The sequence below is a fragment of the Trematomus bernacchii genome, unplaced genomic scaffold, assembly GCF_902827165.1.
Source record: "Trematomus bernacchii unplaced genomic scaffold, fTreBer1.1, whole genome shotgun sequence".
NCBI classification, from domain to species: Eukaryota; Metazoa; Chordata; class Actinopteri; order Perciformes; family Nototheniidae; genus Trematomus; species Trematomus bernacchii.
The window spans coordinates 7,153,473-7,174,048 of NW_022987616.1; the positions used below are offsets into that span (position 1 = coordinate 7,153,473).

At 41.3% G+C, this 20,576-nt stretch overlaps 1 protein-coding gene across 1 annotated transcript in view; it reads left to right on the forward strand.

The window, feature by feature from the left end:
• Nucleotides 1-20,576, forward strand: part of stau2 (staufen double-stranded RNA binding protein 2) — a 126,354-nt gene that overhangs the window by 102,881 nt on the left and 2,897 nt on the right.

A 20,576-nucleotide genomic window follows, 5' to 3' on the forward strand; every position in this document is an offset into this window, starting at 1 on the left:
TCTCTCTCTCTCTCTCTCTCTCTCTCTCTATATATATATATATATATCTCTCTCTCTCCATAGCTCTCTCTCTCTATATCTATCTCTCTCTATATCTATCTCTATATCTCTCTCTATATCTCTCTCTATATCTATCTATCATTAAGCAACAGGCTTCTCTCACATAAACCCTATGTAAGTCAGCAGATGATAACACATGATCATTTCTGTTCTGCAAACCAAAGTGAAATGCCTGAGGCTCCGGCTGCTCGTCGTAAAGTCATTTGACTCTTTTTAGTTATCAGAGATGTGTAAAATAGTCCCACTTTTAAATAAACAGCTTGACAGATTGCTTACTCTACCTGACAATCTATATTAAATTCCTTGATGTGTGGATGTAGAAGATGAATTGAGATGTGATACCCCCCTCATTACCCACAAGTGATGTTAAATGTTTTTATCATCGTAATAAGATATTGTTTTTGATGTTGTGCAAATAACTATTTTTACACAAGTGCTGACAGGAACTTATATTTAAACACGTATTAACGGTTGTTTTCTGCCCCGTTAGAGCAGGGTAATTGCTTCGAGGTGTTAGCTTCATTATCACCTCCATGCTAACAGCAGCAAGATGTTTGAGCCGCAACTGTGATTTCCCACACACACAAATCAGTGGAAGATGAAGGTCTCAAAACTAATCACACCTCTCCTCACTCACCCCCATGTGGGAGGCCATGCTAACCCGCTACCTACCGCTCTTTTGTAGCGTCGAAGGCTCATTATCTTAATGTCATTTGATACTGAGTGATAGCCCGCCTCGCTGAAAAGGTCCCGGAGATAACGGCCCGCGATTTCATTTATCTTTTGACATCTCCCTCTGACAACATGTGAGATATGTCACCTGTGGAGAAAACACCTTTTCTGACACCGACGCAGTTAGCTTCTCACTCCACAGAGGATGACATTAACCCTTTGTTTTATAATCAGCATTATGCAAACAGATTTACGGTCTGCTGATCTGTGTAGTTTCCCTAATATACAAACTATACTTCAGTAAGGGAAGGTTGAAGGAATACTTAACCCTCAAAATGATCAGTTGTGGATTGATAACTCTAATAACTTGTTTTTCTGCATTTATAGGGAAGAAAGAATCAAATAAGTGAGAGAAATGTGTTCAATTGAAGTACAAAGTAATATTTTTCATAGTTATATGCTCAGTACTTCCAAAACACCTGCATATTTGCTCCAATCTTAATATTAGAAAGTCTCACGCTTTCACAGGCACAGTATTCGTCTGTGCACTTACTTTGTATATTTTAACAAAATGACCAGTGGTGGATCGATTACTCGACAGGTGGAACTTTTTTTACTTGTTTTACTAGATTTATAGTGAATAAAGAATCTAAAAAGTGAGAAAAATCGGTTCAATTCAAGTAAAAAAAGTCATTTTACTCATCATATAAAAAAAACCTGCATATTTGCTCCAATCCTAATATTCAACGGTCTCACAGGCACAGTTGTTGTCCGTGCACTTACTTATTTTAATAACGTCTTTCCTACGTCTTTGCAGGCGTGCATGAATAATAAATGTCTCTTGGTAACACAGGTTGAAGGCTTGATGTATAAATAAGTCATTCTGGGTGGAAATATCGCTTTATGGTGGTTATGAGGTTTTCTCACAACATTTCACACAATTACTTTTAAGTTTGACACACATTTGATACGGGGTTGCACAGATCTTGTTCTCTTGTTAAGTTGCACAATGTGTCAGTCATGTGTTGTGCAACCTGTGTAGTTATGGATATAAAAAAGCCTTTTAACTTGATATGTGACACACGGCCTCTGGTTAACAGCTTCGAGGCATTAATCATCGTAGAGTGCTCCAAAAGCAAATCACACACTGACAGTAATTGCAGGGATGCCTCCCGGGCATAAAAACAACCACACATATACTTATATAAACACACACACACACACACACACACACACACACACACACACACACACACACGCTGAACAATGACCTGTATTGTTGGTGGTAATTACACTCTTTTGTTGATTCCCTGACTTAATGAAATCCAATGCTATTAGTTTGTAGTTGTTTTTGATTTCTTGCGTACACAATTTTGATAATTTAACTTCTAAAATGACTCAGATTTGATTGACAGGTCCCTGCTGCCTGACACACAGTTACTACACGTGATTTATTTAACGCTAACGACCACCATAAGGCTGGAAAAGGTGAGACTTGCAGTCATGAATCGGGGCTTAATGACCCTCAGTGTCCAGCGGCAGGTAATGAGTTATGGAGATGAGCGTAGCGACTGGGGAATGTTGTCCTGTCTGTCTACCCCTCAACACCACACACACACACACACACACACACACACACACACACACACACACCCAGCATGAGCACCTTCCTCTCATCTGGATGTTAACGCTTTCTCAGGCCTCAAACTGCAGACTTTCTGAAACACTCACAACAACAGTTAGTCGGGGGTTAACACCAGTTACGACGGAGGTGTCACACACTCCTGCCGTTTAAGTAAACACCCTGTGTGGTGTGTGGTGTGTGTGTGTGTGTGTTGTGTGTGTGTGTGTGTGTGTGTGTGTGTGTGTGTGTGTGTGTGTGTGTGTGTGTGTGTGTGTGTGTGTGTGTGTGTGGTGTGTGTGTGTGTGTGTGTGTGTTGTGTGTGGGTGTGTGTGTGTGTGTGTGTGTGTGTGGGTGCGGTTGTGTAGTTGATTTCTCCTGCCAATCCGACCCCATTACTTTGCATTGAAAGGAGATGCAGCGCAGGATTAAAACCACACTACTTTAAATATGTGGGGAATAAATTCGAGCATCTCGTGAAACAGGAGAGGAAATGCATGTTCCTTAAACACGTCTTAACAAATATCTTCTTGTTCAAAGGCCTGCAGGGATTCAGCGAGCATTTATCTGCAATGTGATCTAGTGATAAGACAAATGACACGACACTGCTCCCTCAGCTGTTGTTTTTAACGTGGATTTAACCGATGGATCGACCCCTTTTTGAAGCAACGTGTAATTGGTTGTGGGTTCACAGAGTAATGTGCTGCCACTTGCCCTTAAAGCAGCTCCAAGCCAAGAACATGTCCTGTTGTTTTTAGGGATTAAATAAAAATAAATATGACATTTTAATTAATAAGCTTCAGAGGTGCTGGAAGGGAGACTTGGTTTCTTTTTGAACGAAGCTAGGTTAGACTTGGCTGAAGCTACATATTTCCCGAACAGATGTGAGAATGAGGCAAAATAGGAATACAACTATCTCCTTAACACAAAGATAAACCCCTTCACTTCAATTAATCCAGACAGTTTTATTCTCAGAAAGCATGCAAGAAGAGCAACGTTTGTTCATGGAGCAACACGGGGGATAATTGTTCAACAAATTACCTTTTTTTATAAAGGATTCCTGAAATATCTCCCTCTGTGCTTTTCAGAATGATATTGATGTTCTTCTCCCTGAAGAGGCTTCAGAGCGTCTGCACTGCTTTTGGTTATCTGCTCTCAGCCAAAGGAAAACAATCCATTTCAAATCCATATGAAACTCATCTGGCAACGTTATGAACATTGAAGTACTCAGATCATGCACTTGAGTAAAAGTAGAAGTACTCAGATCTTATACTTGAGTAAAAGTAGAAGTACTCAGATCTTGTACTTGAGTAAAAGTAGAAGTACTCGGATCCTTTACTTGAGTAAAAGTAGAAGTACTCAGATCTTATACTTGAGTAAAAGTAGAAGTACTCAGATCTTGTACTTGAGTAAAAGTAGAAGTACTCAGATCTTGTACTTGAGTAAAAGTAGAAGTACTCAGATCTTGTACTTGAGTAAAAGTAGAAGTACTCAGATCTTGTACTTGAATAAGTAGAAGTACTCAGATCTTGTACTTGAGTAAAAGTAGAAGTACTCAGATATTGTACTTGGGTACAAGTAGAACTACTCAGATCTTATACTTGAGTAAAAGTAGAAGTACTCAGATCTTATACTTGAGTAAAAGTAGAAGTACTCAGATCTTGTACTTGAGTAAAAGTAGAACTACTCAGATCTTATACTTGAGTAAAAGTAGAAGTACTCAGATCTTGTACTTGAGTAAAAGTAGAAGTACTCAGATCTTGTACTTGAGTAAAAGTAGAAGTACCAGAGTGTAGGAATACTCTGTTACAGTAAAAGTCCTGCATTCAAAATGTTCCTCAAGTGAAAGTAGAAAAGTATTATCATCAAAATATAGTGAAAGTAGCGACAGTAAAAGTAGTCGTGCAGATTGGTCCATTTCAGAATAATATATATGATATGTTTTATAATGATTGATCATGAAAGTGTTCTCAAAGCTGGTAAAGGTGCAGCTAGTTTGAATGACTTTGTATACTGCAGGGTAGCTTGCAATGACTCTAAATAATAATGATCACGCCACCAAACTAAAGGAACCAGCCTGTTTGGGAAATGTAAGAAGTAGAAAGTACAGGTATTTGTGTTCAACATGTAAGAAGTAGAAAGTACAGGTATTTGTGTTCAACATGTAAGAAGTAGAAAGTACAGGTATTTGAGTTCAACATGTAAGAAGTAGAAAGTACAGGTATTTGTGTTCAACATGTAAGAAGTAGAAAGTACAGGTATTTGGGTTCAACATGTGAGAAGTAGAAAGTACAGGTATTTGTGTTCAAAATGTAAGAAGTCAAAGTAACAAGTCGTCAGAAAAATAAGTAGTGGAGTAAAGTACTAGTAATGAAAAATGTACTTAAGTACAGTAACGAGTATTTGTACTCCAATACTTCCCACCTCTGATAGTAACTGAACAAACATTTATTTTAGAGGCCTCACTTTCCTCTGGCTCTTTATTCCTAATTCCCTCTCTTAAACCCAAACTCTTCTTTCTCTCACTGTCTCTCTTTAACTCCCCCTCTCACACACACACACACACACACACACACACACACACACACACACACACACACACACACACACACACACACACACACACATGCACAGTGAGGAACCGTGTGAGCCTTCAGGAGGACTTTGAAATGAGACATGGCCGAGACATCAGAGGACGCTGCCACTCTCAATGAAGCCTTCTTGATTTATAAGAGAGCAGAGAGTAGGGGGGTTTGTTTCCAGAGGCCACGGGGTCCTCCATTAGTACCCTGACCCCTGTTTCATGGGACCAACCACTGCAGGAGAATGGATGGATGGTGCACATGGGGGGCTTTTACCATGCAAAGTCTGCTATTTACATTCCCCCGCAGAAACGAGAGACTTTAGCTCGTTTGTCAGCGGCCTGCTGCTCGAACTGATCCCTCTCTTTTACGATTCTCCTCACAGTTTAACTGTCCGCTATCTCATTAGCTGCGTCTTAATCACGTGTTAAAGCCGCCCCGGTGTTTACTGTGTGTTTGCCGTGCTGTAAAAGTGTGTGAGGCGGCTCGTAAACACTCGCCCACAGACGATTAAGTGCTCTCTCGCCTCGTGTGGATAAAATCACTGCATCACTGAGTAATTATGGGTTATAGCCGCTGTGCAGGAACACTGATCGTTCTGCAGAGATCGCTTCAGTGTTTTCTGATTCATAGAGTTTTACAAAGAGTATCTAATGGCGCGTTTCCACTACAGCGCGGAGCACGGTTTAAGAGGGCTGTGACGTCAGCAGCCCGTCTTTGGTTGCGTTTCCACTTGGCCTAGTACCGGCCGGCGGGTCCTAATTCACAGTTTTTCTGGCCTCATCAAATCGTGGGTCTAGGGCCAGAGACAACGAGGCTGAGTCGGGCTGAGTATGCTAAACTAGAGAGAGCATCGTTGGCAAGGGGGCAACAACTACAACAAGATGGACATATTTGACCGTGATTTAATTGTAATACACGTTTCAAAATGATGCCGAAGTAACAACATACTGATACCGGTTAGTAAAAACCATGAATTAATGCTTTGTCAAGTCTGCAGACAGACGGCAGGCGAAACACCTTTTAAAATGCTTGTTTTCTAAATGGAGATCGGCTAAGCTAACGCAGTATATGCTCCGACCGTCCACACTCACAACAACGGCCTATACAGACATAAATAAAGCAGCGACTGTATTCGCCATGACACAGGCAGTCTGTGGTTTGTACTTGTTTAACTTTTGTCTAGTTTCTGAACATATATGAGGAGCTGTGAGCTCTGAGTGCTAACAGCTAACGGCTGTGTTGTTTTTCTGGGGTTCTCATTGAAGATCACGTCACGGCTCCGCCTACACTGCGTTACTATAGATACTACCCCAGTTCCTAAACTGTAATGGAAATGCGCCATAAAGTGAGCCAGTCCTAACGAGGCCTAGCCATACCGAGCGAGGCCGAGCGAGGCCGTGTAGTGGAAACGCGCCATTAGATGTCCACAACAAGGATTTGGACCCTGGCTTCATCCGATGTTCACATTTCTGTTCTGGGGGAAAACTACGCAATTATTCCCAAACATAATGTAGAAAATATGATCCAATTGTAATGCATATATACGGCTGGACTCCATGACAGTGTTAGTAGTGTCTTTTTCTTTAGGACTCTTCTCCCTTTCTTGGGTCAAGTGTCCAAATGGGCTTTTAGGCAGTATTTTAAGCAGGTTTTGAAAACATCAAGAGACCAGTAATGAATATTCTTCTACAACAGTGTTTAGGAAATACTCAGTGTTACAAACTGTTGATACGATGTTTTAAAACCAAGAAATGTGACTTCTTATCTTGCTTAAACTGTGTCCTACATTACCGTATACACTTCCTGTTCTATCCTAACTCATAGATCACATCATCCCTCTTTTATTTAATTTCTACGTGAGGTCCACCACGCCTCCGTCAGCTCCATATTTTGTCTGCAGACTGAATCCATAACATGGCTTTGTTCCTCTCCAGAAAGCTTTCCTGTTGTTTATGAACACTTAGCGTCAGGCCTCGCGGCTTTAAAATCACTCTGTATTGTTAACTTTAAAAAAGACATGTGTTTTCAGTGTTTCGTCCCATCTTTGGCTGGTTAGCCTCTGGTCCCTTCATCAGCTACTCTCTTCATATGCTGGAATTTATTGTTTTCAGTAAACATGTCGTACACGTAATCTGTCTTTGTCGTACACACTCTCAGTTGCCATAGGAATAAAGGAGGGTTTTCATAACAGTGAGTGAGGGGCTCAGTACACACATCCTTTCCTCAAGTAGAAGTACAGATACTCGTGTTTAAAAATACTCTGGTGAAAGTAGAAGTACTGACTAAACTTCTTTACTCAGTCAAAGTAAAGAGGCTTTGAAATGTACTTCAGTAAAAAGTACCCATAACTAGCAGCTGTTTTAAAGAGTACCTGACCTCCCTTTATATTAATAGAACAATAATGTCATTGTTAGCTAATGAATGTTTCCATGCTGAACAACGGCAACATGACAACGTTTTCATTGGTCCCTCTTCTTTAGAGAAGACCAGGAAATGATGGATACACGGATCGTGTTCAAATCAATAGGCACGCAATGACTCTAAATAATAATGATCACGCCACCAAACACACATTCAAACTAAAGGAACCAGCCTGTTTGGGAAATGTGAGAAGTAGAAAGTACAGGTATTTGTGTTCAACATGTAAGAAGTAGAAAGTACAGGTATTTGTGTTCAACATGTAAGAAGTCAAAGTAAAAAGTTGTCAGAAGTAAAAGTACTGATACCAGAAAAATGTACTTAAGTGCAGTAACGAAGTATTTGTACTCCACTACTTCCCAGCTCTGCCGTCACACACTCCTGCAGATGTTAAGGTACAAGACACAATGTCCGTGCACATCTTATAGGCCCAGCGAGCATGCTGGGTAATGAGAAACAGTCACGGGCCTTGTGGGGAAATTATAAAACAGCGCAGGAGGTTTTACGGGCGTGTCGTGGACGAGGTGATTAAACGGAGAGAAGTTCAGGGAGGAAGGAGGTGTAAAACGCCGTCTGACTGCTCTCCTGTTACCGGAAGTCTCTCTCACACACACCGCTGACTGTGTGTGTGTGAGGGGGATTATTGCATGCAGCTGGCGGCTGTCACAGTCAGACACTTAGCCCCTCTCTCCCATAACCCTGTGTCTTAACCCTTTCATGTAGAGTTCTTCCTCTCTGCGTCTCCCCACCTGTAAAGAGTCCTCAGTGGATCTGATCGCCCTCTTTTTGTTGGGCTAAAGGGGTCAGTGCGCTTCACACAAACAAACAAACTTCAAACAAACTGCTTATCGGATAACCGTGCAGTGTCTGAACCCCAGTACCTTTTTCGGTGTAAGAATTAGGGAGAGGAGATTGTTTCGAGGACTTTTAGATGGATGGTTAAGTTTGCTGGATTGGGAGGAAGTTCGTCGAAACAGAGATGGAGACAGCGGAGAAAGAAATCAGAAATCAAAGTGTTTCTGTAAAGCTAAACAGATCCATCATTATTAGTTTTGAAAAGGTCATAAATCTCCAGTTGCTCATAGATATACATCTTAATTTTGCAAAGTGCACCATGTTGATGCATGTATGTCTGACTTCTGTGCAAAAGCAAGGCTATATTCTTCTTTCTTTCTGAGCCTTTCATTTCAAGATATATCAAAAGTCATGTTTCCTATCACAATTGGTGCCTGGGTTGCACATGTAAACCTTAGTACCATGCGTTAACAACAGATTAATAGATGTTTCCTAGTAGTGTATAATGACTTTGGCTATTCTTGAGAAAGTATTGATATAGTATATGATATTTAGTCTACTAATTCTTAAACAGATGACTACACACATATATAAAAGGTAATATGACTAAAACTAAAGTTGGACTTCTCTGATGACTCATCGGGGCTTCATCAGTCCGGACCATTTTTAAAACAGATGATATTTCAGTCCTGTCTCTTACTCAGCGACGCAGAAATAATTGGATTTCAATTTTAAACGGAAGTGCGGATAACAGCCAAAAAAGCTCTTTGACATCGCGCTGATGTCCTCATTAGGGATTGATACGAGTGTGTTATCTATGCAAAAGAAGGAAAGTGATTAAGATTGGATCCTCACACACACACACACACACACGGTATTTCCTTTAGTTTGGGAAGCAGCCAGAGCACCAGCCTCCTCTTTGGATCCAGCACAATGAGGATTGGCAGGAAGAGAGCAGTTAAAAGGATCATGTGGTCGATCTCTGACACCGAGAGAAAAGTGGAAAGCCGAGTGAGATCAGGAGGCAGAGAAGAGACCCGCCTCTCGGGAGCGATGAGTATCTCGCCGCAGATAAGAGAGCGAGTGCCTGAAGGCCGGCTCCTCTTCCCGAAGCTCTCTGGAGAAACTTTAGTCCAATTGTTGGGGATTATAGAGAGGTGGAGATTTGAGTCACGGGGGGGAAACCTCATGGACACAAAGAGCAGAGTCACATGGGTGATTCCCAAACCTCCCAGGAAGTGATTCTGCTCGACGGCATTTGATGATATCATCCATTTCCACTCCTCTCACTGTTGGTACCTTTTTGACTACCTTGAACGTCATGGTTTTCCAACCAAGATAGGAAATGAAGTTTGCACATATCTGTCTTTGATAACTGTCGTGCTATCCTTCAAGCTTCATAGGATTTAGATATGACTTATATTCATTCTTAGGCTGTTCATTTTCCTTTTGTACGTCTGCCAGTGTGACCACAAATTAAAAGTGGGTATTAAATTGTACATTGTGGTCCTTTTTAAAAGTCTTAAACTTGTGGGAAACCTGTAGAATGCTTCCTGAAAAAGTACCAAATACTATCAACCAAAATAGAGCAAATCAGGGCTGAGTTTAGTTTCTTCTTATAGACATAATAATGGGTATTGTATTCTATGTGGTGCTATCCTTCCAGCTTCATAGGACTTAGATATTTAATTGGTATGATATTGCATCCTTCGATTTGTCTAGATTAAGATTGCTGTTATATTTTGAATGTGTAGTTTACGAAAGTTTATAAATCCATGGACTTATTTTTATTCATAAGACACAGATTTTCCTTCGTACTTCGGCCAGTATCAACACAAAGTAAAAATGGGTATTCAATTGTACATTGTTGTCCAAAAAAAAGTATTTTGAAAGTCTTAAACTTTTTGAAAACCTGCAGAATGCTTCCAGAAAAAAAATCCCAATTACTATCAAGTACGTGTGTGTGTGTGTGTGTGGTGGTGTGTGTGTGTGTGTGGTGGGTTGTGTGTGTGTGTGTGTGTGGGTGTGTGTTGGGTGTGTGTGTGTGTGTGTGGTGTGTGTGTGTGTTGTGTGTGTGTGTGTGTGTGTGTGTGGTGTTGTTGTTGTGTGTGTGTCACACTCTGGAATAAGTTAGACATTTAGAAGATGGACAAACAGTCTGTGTAACTTCCTGTGAGGGGGGGGGCAGGTTCCTTTTTAAATGTAAAAATTGAAAGTTTGAAGTGTCATGCTTTCTCCTCTTACTCAATGCATGTGTCATTGCACTAGTTTCAACTTTGCTCGACCTATCTTTAAAAATACATTTAAACCCCCCTCTTATTTATTTATAATATCCTTATCCTTGGTTTAAATCTCTTCCAATTGTATAAATATAATATATGTTAATACCACATGTTAAAAACTGTTCATATGGGGCTTTTAAAGTCATTCATAATGCATGTTTTCAACTCTTATGTTGTGTTATCAGAATATTTATGGGTTTCAGTTGCTCTATTTTAAACCGAAATCAAATTAAAATGGAATAAATAATTATATAAACGTATACATTTCAAGGAAAAGTTTGCAATAAAATGAAAAAATACAAATAAATAGACATTCATTCCCTACTAACCAGTGAAGTGAAAGTCTTTGACACCTAAAATGTTCTTATTCCTGCTCACATCTTCATTTAAGTGTAAACAAATCTGTATCTATTGCTTATACTATCTATGTAACCCATTCTGTATGTATTGCTTATACACAGATAATAGATCCTACATCTTGCTCTCTTTTGGTTGCTTTAGTCCCATGATGGTGACGTTATGTATCTAAAATAACTCCGTGTTTCTGTCTGAGTGTGATTGCAGCTCCGTGTTATCTTAGAGGCCTTCGGGCGGGATCTGCTTTTCCTCCCGAGTGTTTTCTGACAGTCCGTCTGGTATTCTGGAGGTTTCTTCTGCCCTCGCCCTCTGCCCAGATGTTTTGGATTTACGCCCTAGGAGGTGCCATGCTCAGCGGCTCAATGATGGGGAGGGGGGGATAAAGCAGACCCCCAAATGACGCATGACATGGCGCTCTTATTTATGGCTTCCCATGTCAGCGAAGGCCCCCCCCCGGGGAGCCCCTCATCTCACACACACACACACACACACACACACACACACACACACTGCATCGAGTTATTGCTGCACAAATAATCAAATTGAAGTTCTGTGCAGCTTCAGGGATATCTTAGCCAACAAATTGGGTGATACAAACCTAACAACACATCTTATAGTATCCCATCATGTTCATTTTAATATATGTTTCAATGATAATGAGACTAATGATGCACACATGATCAAAGCCTTCAGTTTGGTGATCATATCCCAATTACAATATCAGTCAAAATAATCGCAATTAGTTACTTTTTCAAAATTGTAAACTAGGGGTTATTAAAATGTATTTTAAATGTGTTTTATATTACAAGATACCTCTTGCATTACTCACCCATATGGGGATACAGGGAACAATAACTCATACTGTATATGTATATTGTTAATTTGATAGAGAGTTAAATAAAAAAGCAGGTAATTGCATTAAAATGACTGTTTTACAGAAGTTTAAAAAATGCAACGACATGGTCAAATAAAATCTCCAAAATGTTGGTAACACTTTTAATGTATTACCAACACATCTTGCATTTACCAGATGTAGATACTGGGTAAAAAAAAAGCCTTACATTGAATTTAAAGTGGGATTTAAAAAGCCTTGAATCTTCCCGTAAGCTGCTGGATCGTCGCTCCTAGAAACGTTTATTTAGCCGTACAACATTCACAGTTGCTGCGTATGAAGTGCGACTTCAAAAGAATTAACGACATGTCAGGAGACACTGACTCTTTTATCAACGCCTCTGATGTGGAAGAGGATGTGAAATCTGGAGAGAGAGTGAGGAAGAGATTTAGTCGGAGGATCTCAATACATTTTTCTCTGTAGTTACTCAAGAATCCATGTACATATCACACGGCATTAACAAATACAGTGCCAGCTCTGTGCACACACAGGTGTTCACGGGAGTATTCAAGTGATCCACTGCCAGAGTCTTGATGTGGGCAGGAGGGAAATAAAAAGAATTTAGAGGAAATGAAAGCCAAGGGGAAGAGAAGGAGCTCGAGAGGAGACGACAGGATCATAAAAGGAGGAGAGAAGACCTGCAATAGATAACGTTCAGAAGACTTAGACGTGATAGTGACAGGGTTAACAGGACAAAAGATGGCAGGGCTTTCTCCTCCCTACTGTCTCATGTTTCTGGCCTTTTGAAAACAGAACCTCTGCAGAACAATATATCTCCGACAACAGAGCGCTCGTTTTTCCCCCCACTTCCCAGGACTGTAAAACTCCCCGTTTGAAATCCACTCTGCTCATTGTTTAGTCTGCTGGAAGTCCCTTAGATCATCCTCTCCAGCAGCCGTCCTGCATCCTCCTCCCAAACAGACGTTAATCGGACTCTTTGGAGCATGATGAAGACCGGACAGCCGGTGCAGGATGAGAAGAGGATGAATGGGAATTGTTCAATCCAGGAGGGTACAAAAGGGAGCAGTTCTGGTTGATAGAGTAAGGGGTCTATTGTACTCTGATAGGGTCATGGGTCAGTTATCTCATGATAAGCATGTATTCATTGTAACTCAGGGTGTCCGCGGGGTCTTAAACGGTATTAAAAGTTGATGAATCAATTTAGCGAAAATTAAGGCTATTAAAAAGTATTAAACAGCATTTTCCAAGGTATTACATTTTGTAGCTTGTTTTCAATAAGTATATGAATTGTCCAAAGAGGTTGTATTCTACAGTCTGCCTGAATGTAATCATTGCGTAGGTGTGTAGTGTGATTCTGTGTAGTTTATTTATGGCATCCCGTTGGATTTGACGTCATCTGAACAGGACATCGCACGCTCACTGCTTGATAGCGCGCGAAGGTCCGTTTACGCCGGTTGTTAAACAACATCGTTATGGGGAAATGCAAGTTTGCGTCCAAATGGTTGGAAGATAAGGAGGAAGGACAATCAATACTGTATATAGTCAATGTAAGGTAAAGTGTGTCGCCAATGTAACCGGTTAAAACTCAAAGTGGCGATGAGGTCTTAAAATGTATGGAAAGGGTCTTAAAAAAGGTCTTAAACGGTCTTTCATTTGACTTCAGGATTCCTGCATATACCCTGTAACTGTATAAAAGCGCTCTCTTCAGTTTGAGTAGTTGCACTCGGCTGTGGAGACATTGCTCTTCATGTTGTTTGACATCTCTTTGACTATAGTTAGTATCAAGAACTTCCGCCACACGGCCAATCCAAAACCAGCGTCTTTGTCTCAAGTTCTGAGAAGAAACTGTTGTGGAAGTGTTGGTTAAACAATGATAGGGGTTGTGTTAATCAGAGATGAAGTGGGGAAGTTTTCAGGGTTAGGGTTAGGACACACCAAGCTGACACCAAAGAACTGACACAGATGGACCCCAGACTGTTGTGTCGCCTCGCGTCTCTGCGTCTTGGCCATGTGTCGCACTGGAACACACCGCAAAGACTTCAGCCGACGGCCAAGAAGCACGTACGAACTGCGCATGCGTGAGTGGCAATAACTCTCCTTACCAGCAGGCGTCGGTAGTGTGTATTCGTCATTCAAAAGAGGCAACAACCGGAAGACAGAGAAGAAGAACAGACTGCGTGATAACCGAGAGAAGAAGAACAGACTGCGTGATATAAACAAACAACAAATAGCGTGTGCGTTCCATGTTCACTCTACAGCGAGAAGCTCATGGGGCTTTCCCCAACCTGTGTCGAGAGCTGGAGTTAAATGAAATCTCAGATAATGCAGACGTCCAAACACATGCATCAGGATCAAAGGGAAGATGTGGAATCTCCTGCTGATGCTCTTGGCCTGGATTTAAGATTATAAAGGAGTTCTTCTGGACTCTCAAGCTGGAGAAAGGAGTTCTTCTGGACTCTCAAGCTGGAGAAAAGAGTTCTTCTGGACTCTAAAGCTGGAGAAAGGAGTTCTTCTGGACTCTCAAGCTGGAGAAAAGAGTTCTTCTGGACTCTCAAGCTGGAGAAAAGAGTTCTTCTGGACTCTCAAGCTGGAGAAAGGAGTTCTTCTGGACTCTCAAGCTGGAGAAAGGAGTTCTTCTGGACTCTCAAGCTGGAGAAAGGAGTTCTTCTGGACTCTAAAGCTGGAGAAAGGAGTTCTTCTGGACTCTAAAGCTGGAGAAAAGAGTTCTTCTGGACTCTCAAGCTGGAGAAAGGAGTTCTTCTGGACTCTCAAGCTGGAGAAAGGAGTTCTTCTGGACTCTCAAGCTGGAGAAAGGAGTTCTTCTGGACTCTAAAGCTGGAGAAAGGAGTTCTTCTGGACTCTAAAGCTGGAGAAAGGAGTTCTTCTGGACTCTCAAGCTGGAGAAAGGAGTTCTTCTGGACTCTCAAGCTGGAGAAAGGAGTTCTTCTGGACTCTCAAGCTGGAGAAAGGAGTTCTTCTTCTGGACTCTCAAGCTGGAGAAAGGAGTTCTTCTGGACTCTAAAGCTGGAGAAAAGAGTTCTTCTGGACTCTCAAGCTGGAGAAAGGAGTTCTTCTGGACTCTCAAGCTGGAGAAAGGAGTTCTTCTGGACTCTAAAGCTGGAGAAAGGAGTTCTTCTGGACTCTCAAGCTGGAGAAAGGAGTTCTTCTGGACTCTCAAGCTGGAGAAAGGAGTTCTTCTGGACTCTAAAGCTGGAGAAAAGAGTTCTTCTGGACTCTCAAGCTGGAGAAAGGAGTTCTTCTGGACTCTCAAGCTGGAGAAAGAAGTTCTTCTGGACTCTCAGGCTGGAGAAAGGAGTTCTTCTGGACTCTCAAGCTGGAGAAAGAAGTTCTTCTGGACTCTAAAGCTGGAGAAAGGAGTTCTTCTGGACTCTCAAGCTGGAGAAAGGAGTTCTTCTGGACTCTCAAGCTGGAGAAAGGAGTTCTTCTGGACTCTCAAGCTGGAGAAAGGAGTTCTTCTGGACTCTCAAGCTGGAGAAAGGAAGTTCTTCTGGACTCTAAAGCTGGAGAAAAGGAGTTCTTCTGGACTCTCAAGCTGGAGAAAGGAGTTCTTCTGGACTCTAAAGCTGGAGAAAGGAGTTCTTCTGGACTCTCAGGCTGGAGAAAGGAGTTCTTCTGGACTCTAAAGCTGGAGAAAGGAGTTCTTCTGGACTCTCAAGCTGGAGAAAGGAGTTCTTCTGGACTCTCAAGCTGGAGAAAGGAGTTCTTCTGGACTCTCAAGCTGGAGAAAGGAGTTCTTCTGGACTCTCAAGCTGGAGAAAAGAGTTCTTCTGGACTCTAAAGCTGGAGAAAGGAGTTCTTCTGGACTCTCAAGCTGGAGAAAGGAGTTCTTCTGGACTCTCAAGCTGGAGAAAGGAGTTCTTCTGGACTCTCAAGCTGGAGAAAGGAGTTCTTCTGGACTCTAAAGCTGGAGAAAAGAGTTCTTCTGGACTCTCAAGCTGGAGAAAGGAGTTCTTCTGGACTCTCAAGCTGGAGAAAAGAGTTCTTCTGGACTCTAAAGCTGGAGAAAGGAGTTCTTCTGGACTCTCAAGCTGGAGAAAGGAGTTCTTCTGGACTCTCAAGCTGGAGAAAGGAGTTCTTCTGGACTCTAAAGCTGGAGAAAAGAGTTCTTCTGGACTCTCAAGCTGGAGAAAAGAGTTCTTCTGGACTCTCAAGCTGGAGAAAGGAGTTCTTCTGGACTCTAAAGCTGGAGAAAGGAGTTCTTCTGGACTCTCAAGCTGGAGAAAGGAGTTCTTCTGGACTCTCAAGCTGGAGAAAGGAGAGTCTGGCTCTGCTTTTTAAAGATGGAAACACCACACTGTACTCCCTGATCTGTTGTCCGTGCTTTCATGTGTTAAAGCCAGGAGAACAGAGAACAAACTAGGCTTCTCTCTTTCTTCAAGCAAGTGGCATACGCTTTTTATTAAATTATATATATATATTTATTTGATGTTTAAATGGTACGAAGGAGGAAAACTGTCAAAATTAAGCACAGATTTCAACTTTTTTATAAAATTTTTATGACTATTCAGTGATGTAAAAAATGGAGAGGTATAATAATAATAACAATAAAGCTTTATTTATATAGCACTTTTCATACAACACATGCAGCTCAAAGTGCTTTACAAAATAGCACATCACTAGTTAAAAATACACAACAAGAAATTCCCCTCAGATTATTTGTTAAGAACTTTAAAAGGTACATGCAGCAACATATAACATGTGATCAGGTTGAGAGACACAAGGAGGTCAAAGGTATGATAATAACAATACAATAAATAATGGTTTCTCTCCGACAGATAAGACACAAGACAACTGAGTCGATGCAACAATATCAACTATAAAACCCCATAAAACAAAGTGAACATATCGGTACAACAGAAATACAAAATCGAAAAGACTAAGACCTATAAAATAATATAAAGACTAAAAGAACATTTAAAGCGGGGGGTTGCTAATAAAAATCTAATCTAAAAAAGAGAGTGGATGATGAGCTGGTGGTCTCCACATCATTTCGGACCTCCCTGGTGTCTTCAAAGTGATGGAGAATCAAAGGGATTTGAAGCTTCTACTTCTGCTTCCTTTCCCACCAAACATTTCATTTTTCCTCTACTGTCACCATTCCCAAAACCTTTGCTTCCCTTCGTCCATGTGATCCAGCGATCCATCAGGACTCCTGGGGGACTCTTTGTTTGGTCAAGACGCTGATGGAAGTGAACCGTCTGTTGCCGAAGCCATTAAGATCGCAGCAGGCGCAGAAAAATGATCCGCTCTTGTCACTCCGCGTCAGAAACTCAGAGCGTCCGTCCGTCCAAGGTCTTTGAACTCAAGATAGATAGATAGATGGATCTGTCGAGAGTCCGTGGGGCTTCAGTTTGCTCCTGGATTGATGGAGAGCGCCGGGTTGTTATCTGAAGATGAGGCGAGGAAAGGATGAAGGTGAGGAGGGAGTGATGAGGCCAATCAGAAGATGATACTGCTCGGATTGCTAGAAAACACCGCGTTTCGTAATTGCATTTCCTGATGATTTGTTTTGGGGCAAAATGTTGGATTCATGTGCTAAAACAAGCCTGCATTTTGTTCTTGGAGCCCCCCCCCCGTGGAGCCCCCCTGCTGTGCCAATGCATTTGTCTCATTGAAGTGAATGAGGCACTGTTTCTTTTGACGCTGTGCTAATTAAGCTACCTTTAAGCTTGATCTGAAGTGCTTGTTGTGCAATGACTACCTTGCAGTAAAGACTGTTTGAAAGTGTGTTTTAAACGATTAGCGGTGCTCACGGCTCAATTTCTAATTGGATTTCGAGTGTTCAGAAAGCTTTGAGATGTGGAAAGAAAACACATTTTTAGCTTAAACCCAACCCTGAGATTAGGTAGAGCTCTTGGTGTCCTTTTCATTATGAATTATAAGCATTGATTTCATAACCTCTCCCTTCCTCTCCCATGACTCAGCGTCCTCTCTACACATTGCCTCCTCTTCCTCTCTTTGTCCCTGACAGAGATTGAACACCTCCACCTTGCGTGTCTCGGCCCTCAGACTAAACACACTCCTCTGGTGTTGACGGTGCAGCGGCGGCCTCTAACGATACCCGACTTATCTCATTAGAAAAATAATGATTTCACTGGCTGCCATTCCCACAGATAGCCTCAGTATTTGTCTTGAGCTCTTCAGCGAGCTGCCTGTCGTATATCACCGTGGAGATTTATGGCTGTTTATCTCCAGCCAATACCCCCAACACCCCTCCAACAGATGGGCTGGAGCTATTTACTCAGGGAGAGAAAAGATCCCAAACCGAATAAATATAACAAACAAAAGGTAATCACGCGGGAGGTCGTTGTGATTACAATTTATTGGTCATGGGGGGAAAATGGAGATTGATCTGAGGTTTCCGTTCTTATCTTAATGACCGTGTGGTCAGATGCAGACGTATAAAAAACGTTTTTATCGAGAGTCCCCTGATATGACTTACGGTTATTAACAGTGAAAACATTCCTTCAGACGTCATGTTGTAAAGGGATGTCGCCTTAAATCTCCGTGAGTATATCCGGGCTCTAAATCTCCGAACTGTCAGATCTTCACAGGGGAAAAAAGCTCATTGCATCATAAATTGTCTGCTCGGGGCTTAAGGGGTGATTTCTGAGTCTCTGGAGAAAGGCTTTTTAGGTATTAACCCGACATTATCCTCATTTTTCAAACCAGTCGCTCCATATTGTTGCACATTTCTCACTACCTGTGCGCTTTGTTTTTCTACATTTGATGGATACAAACCAGACTTTGACCCTTGCACCTGTCGCTCGTAAATTATGACTCCTGGTTTATGTTACTCATAATCTGAAGTTAAACACTTTGAAAATGATTTTTGGACGTTGGCACGCAGGTGATGGTGCACATTTTGCATTCCTCGGAGACACATCGAGACGCCATGCGGAGGGATTCATATTTTCTCAGGATTAAAGCGTGATGGATGTTTTTCTTGCACATTAAGCTGAACACACACCGTTATTCACACGGCGACGTCTCTGTCTGAGGGGTTCATTCTGCAGTATGTTATCAAATATCTAAATGAATATTGATAGAAAACATTTCATTTTCAAATGCTACATGTTTAAATCAATCAATTATTAGTGTATAAGATATCAAATGTGACTTACTTCACACAGAAAACCAATTCAAAATACCAAGTAAGAAACCCGTTTATTCATTGTTATATTATTTAAACAATATATATTAAACTGATGTTTATTAAGGTAAGAATGTGGACATTTCCCACTTTTTGACTACATTTTAATTGGCAAATAATCAATCGATAATGGATATTTGTTTTAGTTGCCGCCCTGATTTGAACACAATACTACAGTAGATTTAGTCATTTTTATATTACAATAGTGGTCATTCATGAGTGAGAAGTAGGAAAACACATTTATTTTGTCCAAATTAAGAAAATTAAGCTCAGTTTTCACTATTTTATGACATTTTTAAGGCAAAAAAGTTATTCCAAAATGGAAAAAAGTGTTAGTTGCAGCCCTGATTATCACTCAATACCAGATTTAGTCATTTTTATATTACAACAGTGATCACTCATGGGTGTTTCTCACACTTTTAACTATTTAATTACATTTTTAAGGTCAAGAGCTGAATCTAAAATGGAAGACATGATTAGTTTTGGCCCTTATTATCACACAAACATAGACGTAGACCAGATACTAAATGCAAATGGTCGCTCATGATGGTTTAACAGTGACAGGGTGAACATCTGGAGCTAATCTCCAATGTGTGCAGTCTGGAGAGGATCAGCTCCGTGTTGCCCCTCTTCTCTTGAAGGAGCCCTCGAGTGTTTCTGCTCGTGACATGAATTGTGTTTCTGGTGGCGATGGTTCTCCTCACCGCAGGACTCGATCAACACTCTGCAGCGACAGCGTTACAATCACAAAACGTCAGGAAGATCTCAGAGAAACACCTCGGCCTCATCGTGTGTGTGTGTGTGTGTGTGTGTGTGTGTGTGTGTGTGTGTGTGTGTGTGTGTGTGTGTGTGTGTGTGTGTGTGTGTGTGTGTGTGTGTGTGTGTGTGTGTGTGTGTGTGTGTGTGTGTGTGTGGTGTGTGTGTGTGTGTGTGTGTGTGTGTGGTGTGTGTGTGTGTGTGTGTGTGTGTGTGTGTGTTGTGTGTGTGTGTGTGTGTGTGTGTCTGTCTCTGGAATAAGTTAGACATTTAGAAGATGGACAAACAGTCTGTGTAACTTCCTGTGAGGGGGGGCAGGTTCCTTTTAAATGTAAAAATTGAAAGTTTGAAGTGTCATGCTTTCTCCTCTTACTCAATGCATGTGTCATTGCACTAGTTTCAACTTTGCTCGACCTATCTTTAAAAATACATTTAAACCCCCCTCTTTATTTAGTCATAATCTCCTTATCCTTGGTTTAAATATCTTCCAATTGTATAAATATAATATATGTTAATACACATGTTAAAAACGTGTGTGTGTGTGTGTGTGTGTGTGTGTGTGTGTGTGTGTGTGTGTGTGTGTGTGTGTGTGTGTGTGTGTGTGTGTGTGGTGTGTGTGTGTGTGTGTGTGTGTGTGTGTGTGTGTGTGTGTGTGTGTGTGTGTGTGTGTGTGTGTGTGTGTGTGTGTGTGTGTGTGTGTGTGTGTGTGTGTGTGTGGTTATTATGATAGCAGGAAGGAAATGACATCATGGAGAGCTGGCACAAAGCTAGAGTGAATAGTCGAGGCTTAAAAGTGACATTTCTGCACAGAAAGCTTCACTTCTTATCCACAAATTGAGTATAATACTAAATAAATGTGCATTACGTTAACAAATAACATTGCTGAATGTGACAAACTGTTGCTTCTTAGGCAAATGCTCAACATCCAACTCTGTATGGGGCATTTTTAACAACTACCGAACAACTATTGTGTTGGAAAGATCACTTTTAGACATTTTGTTTG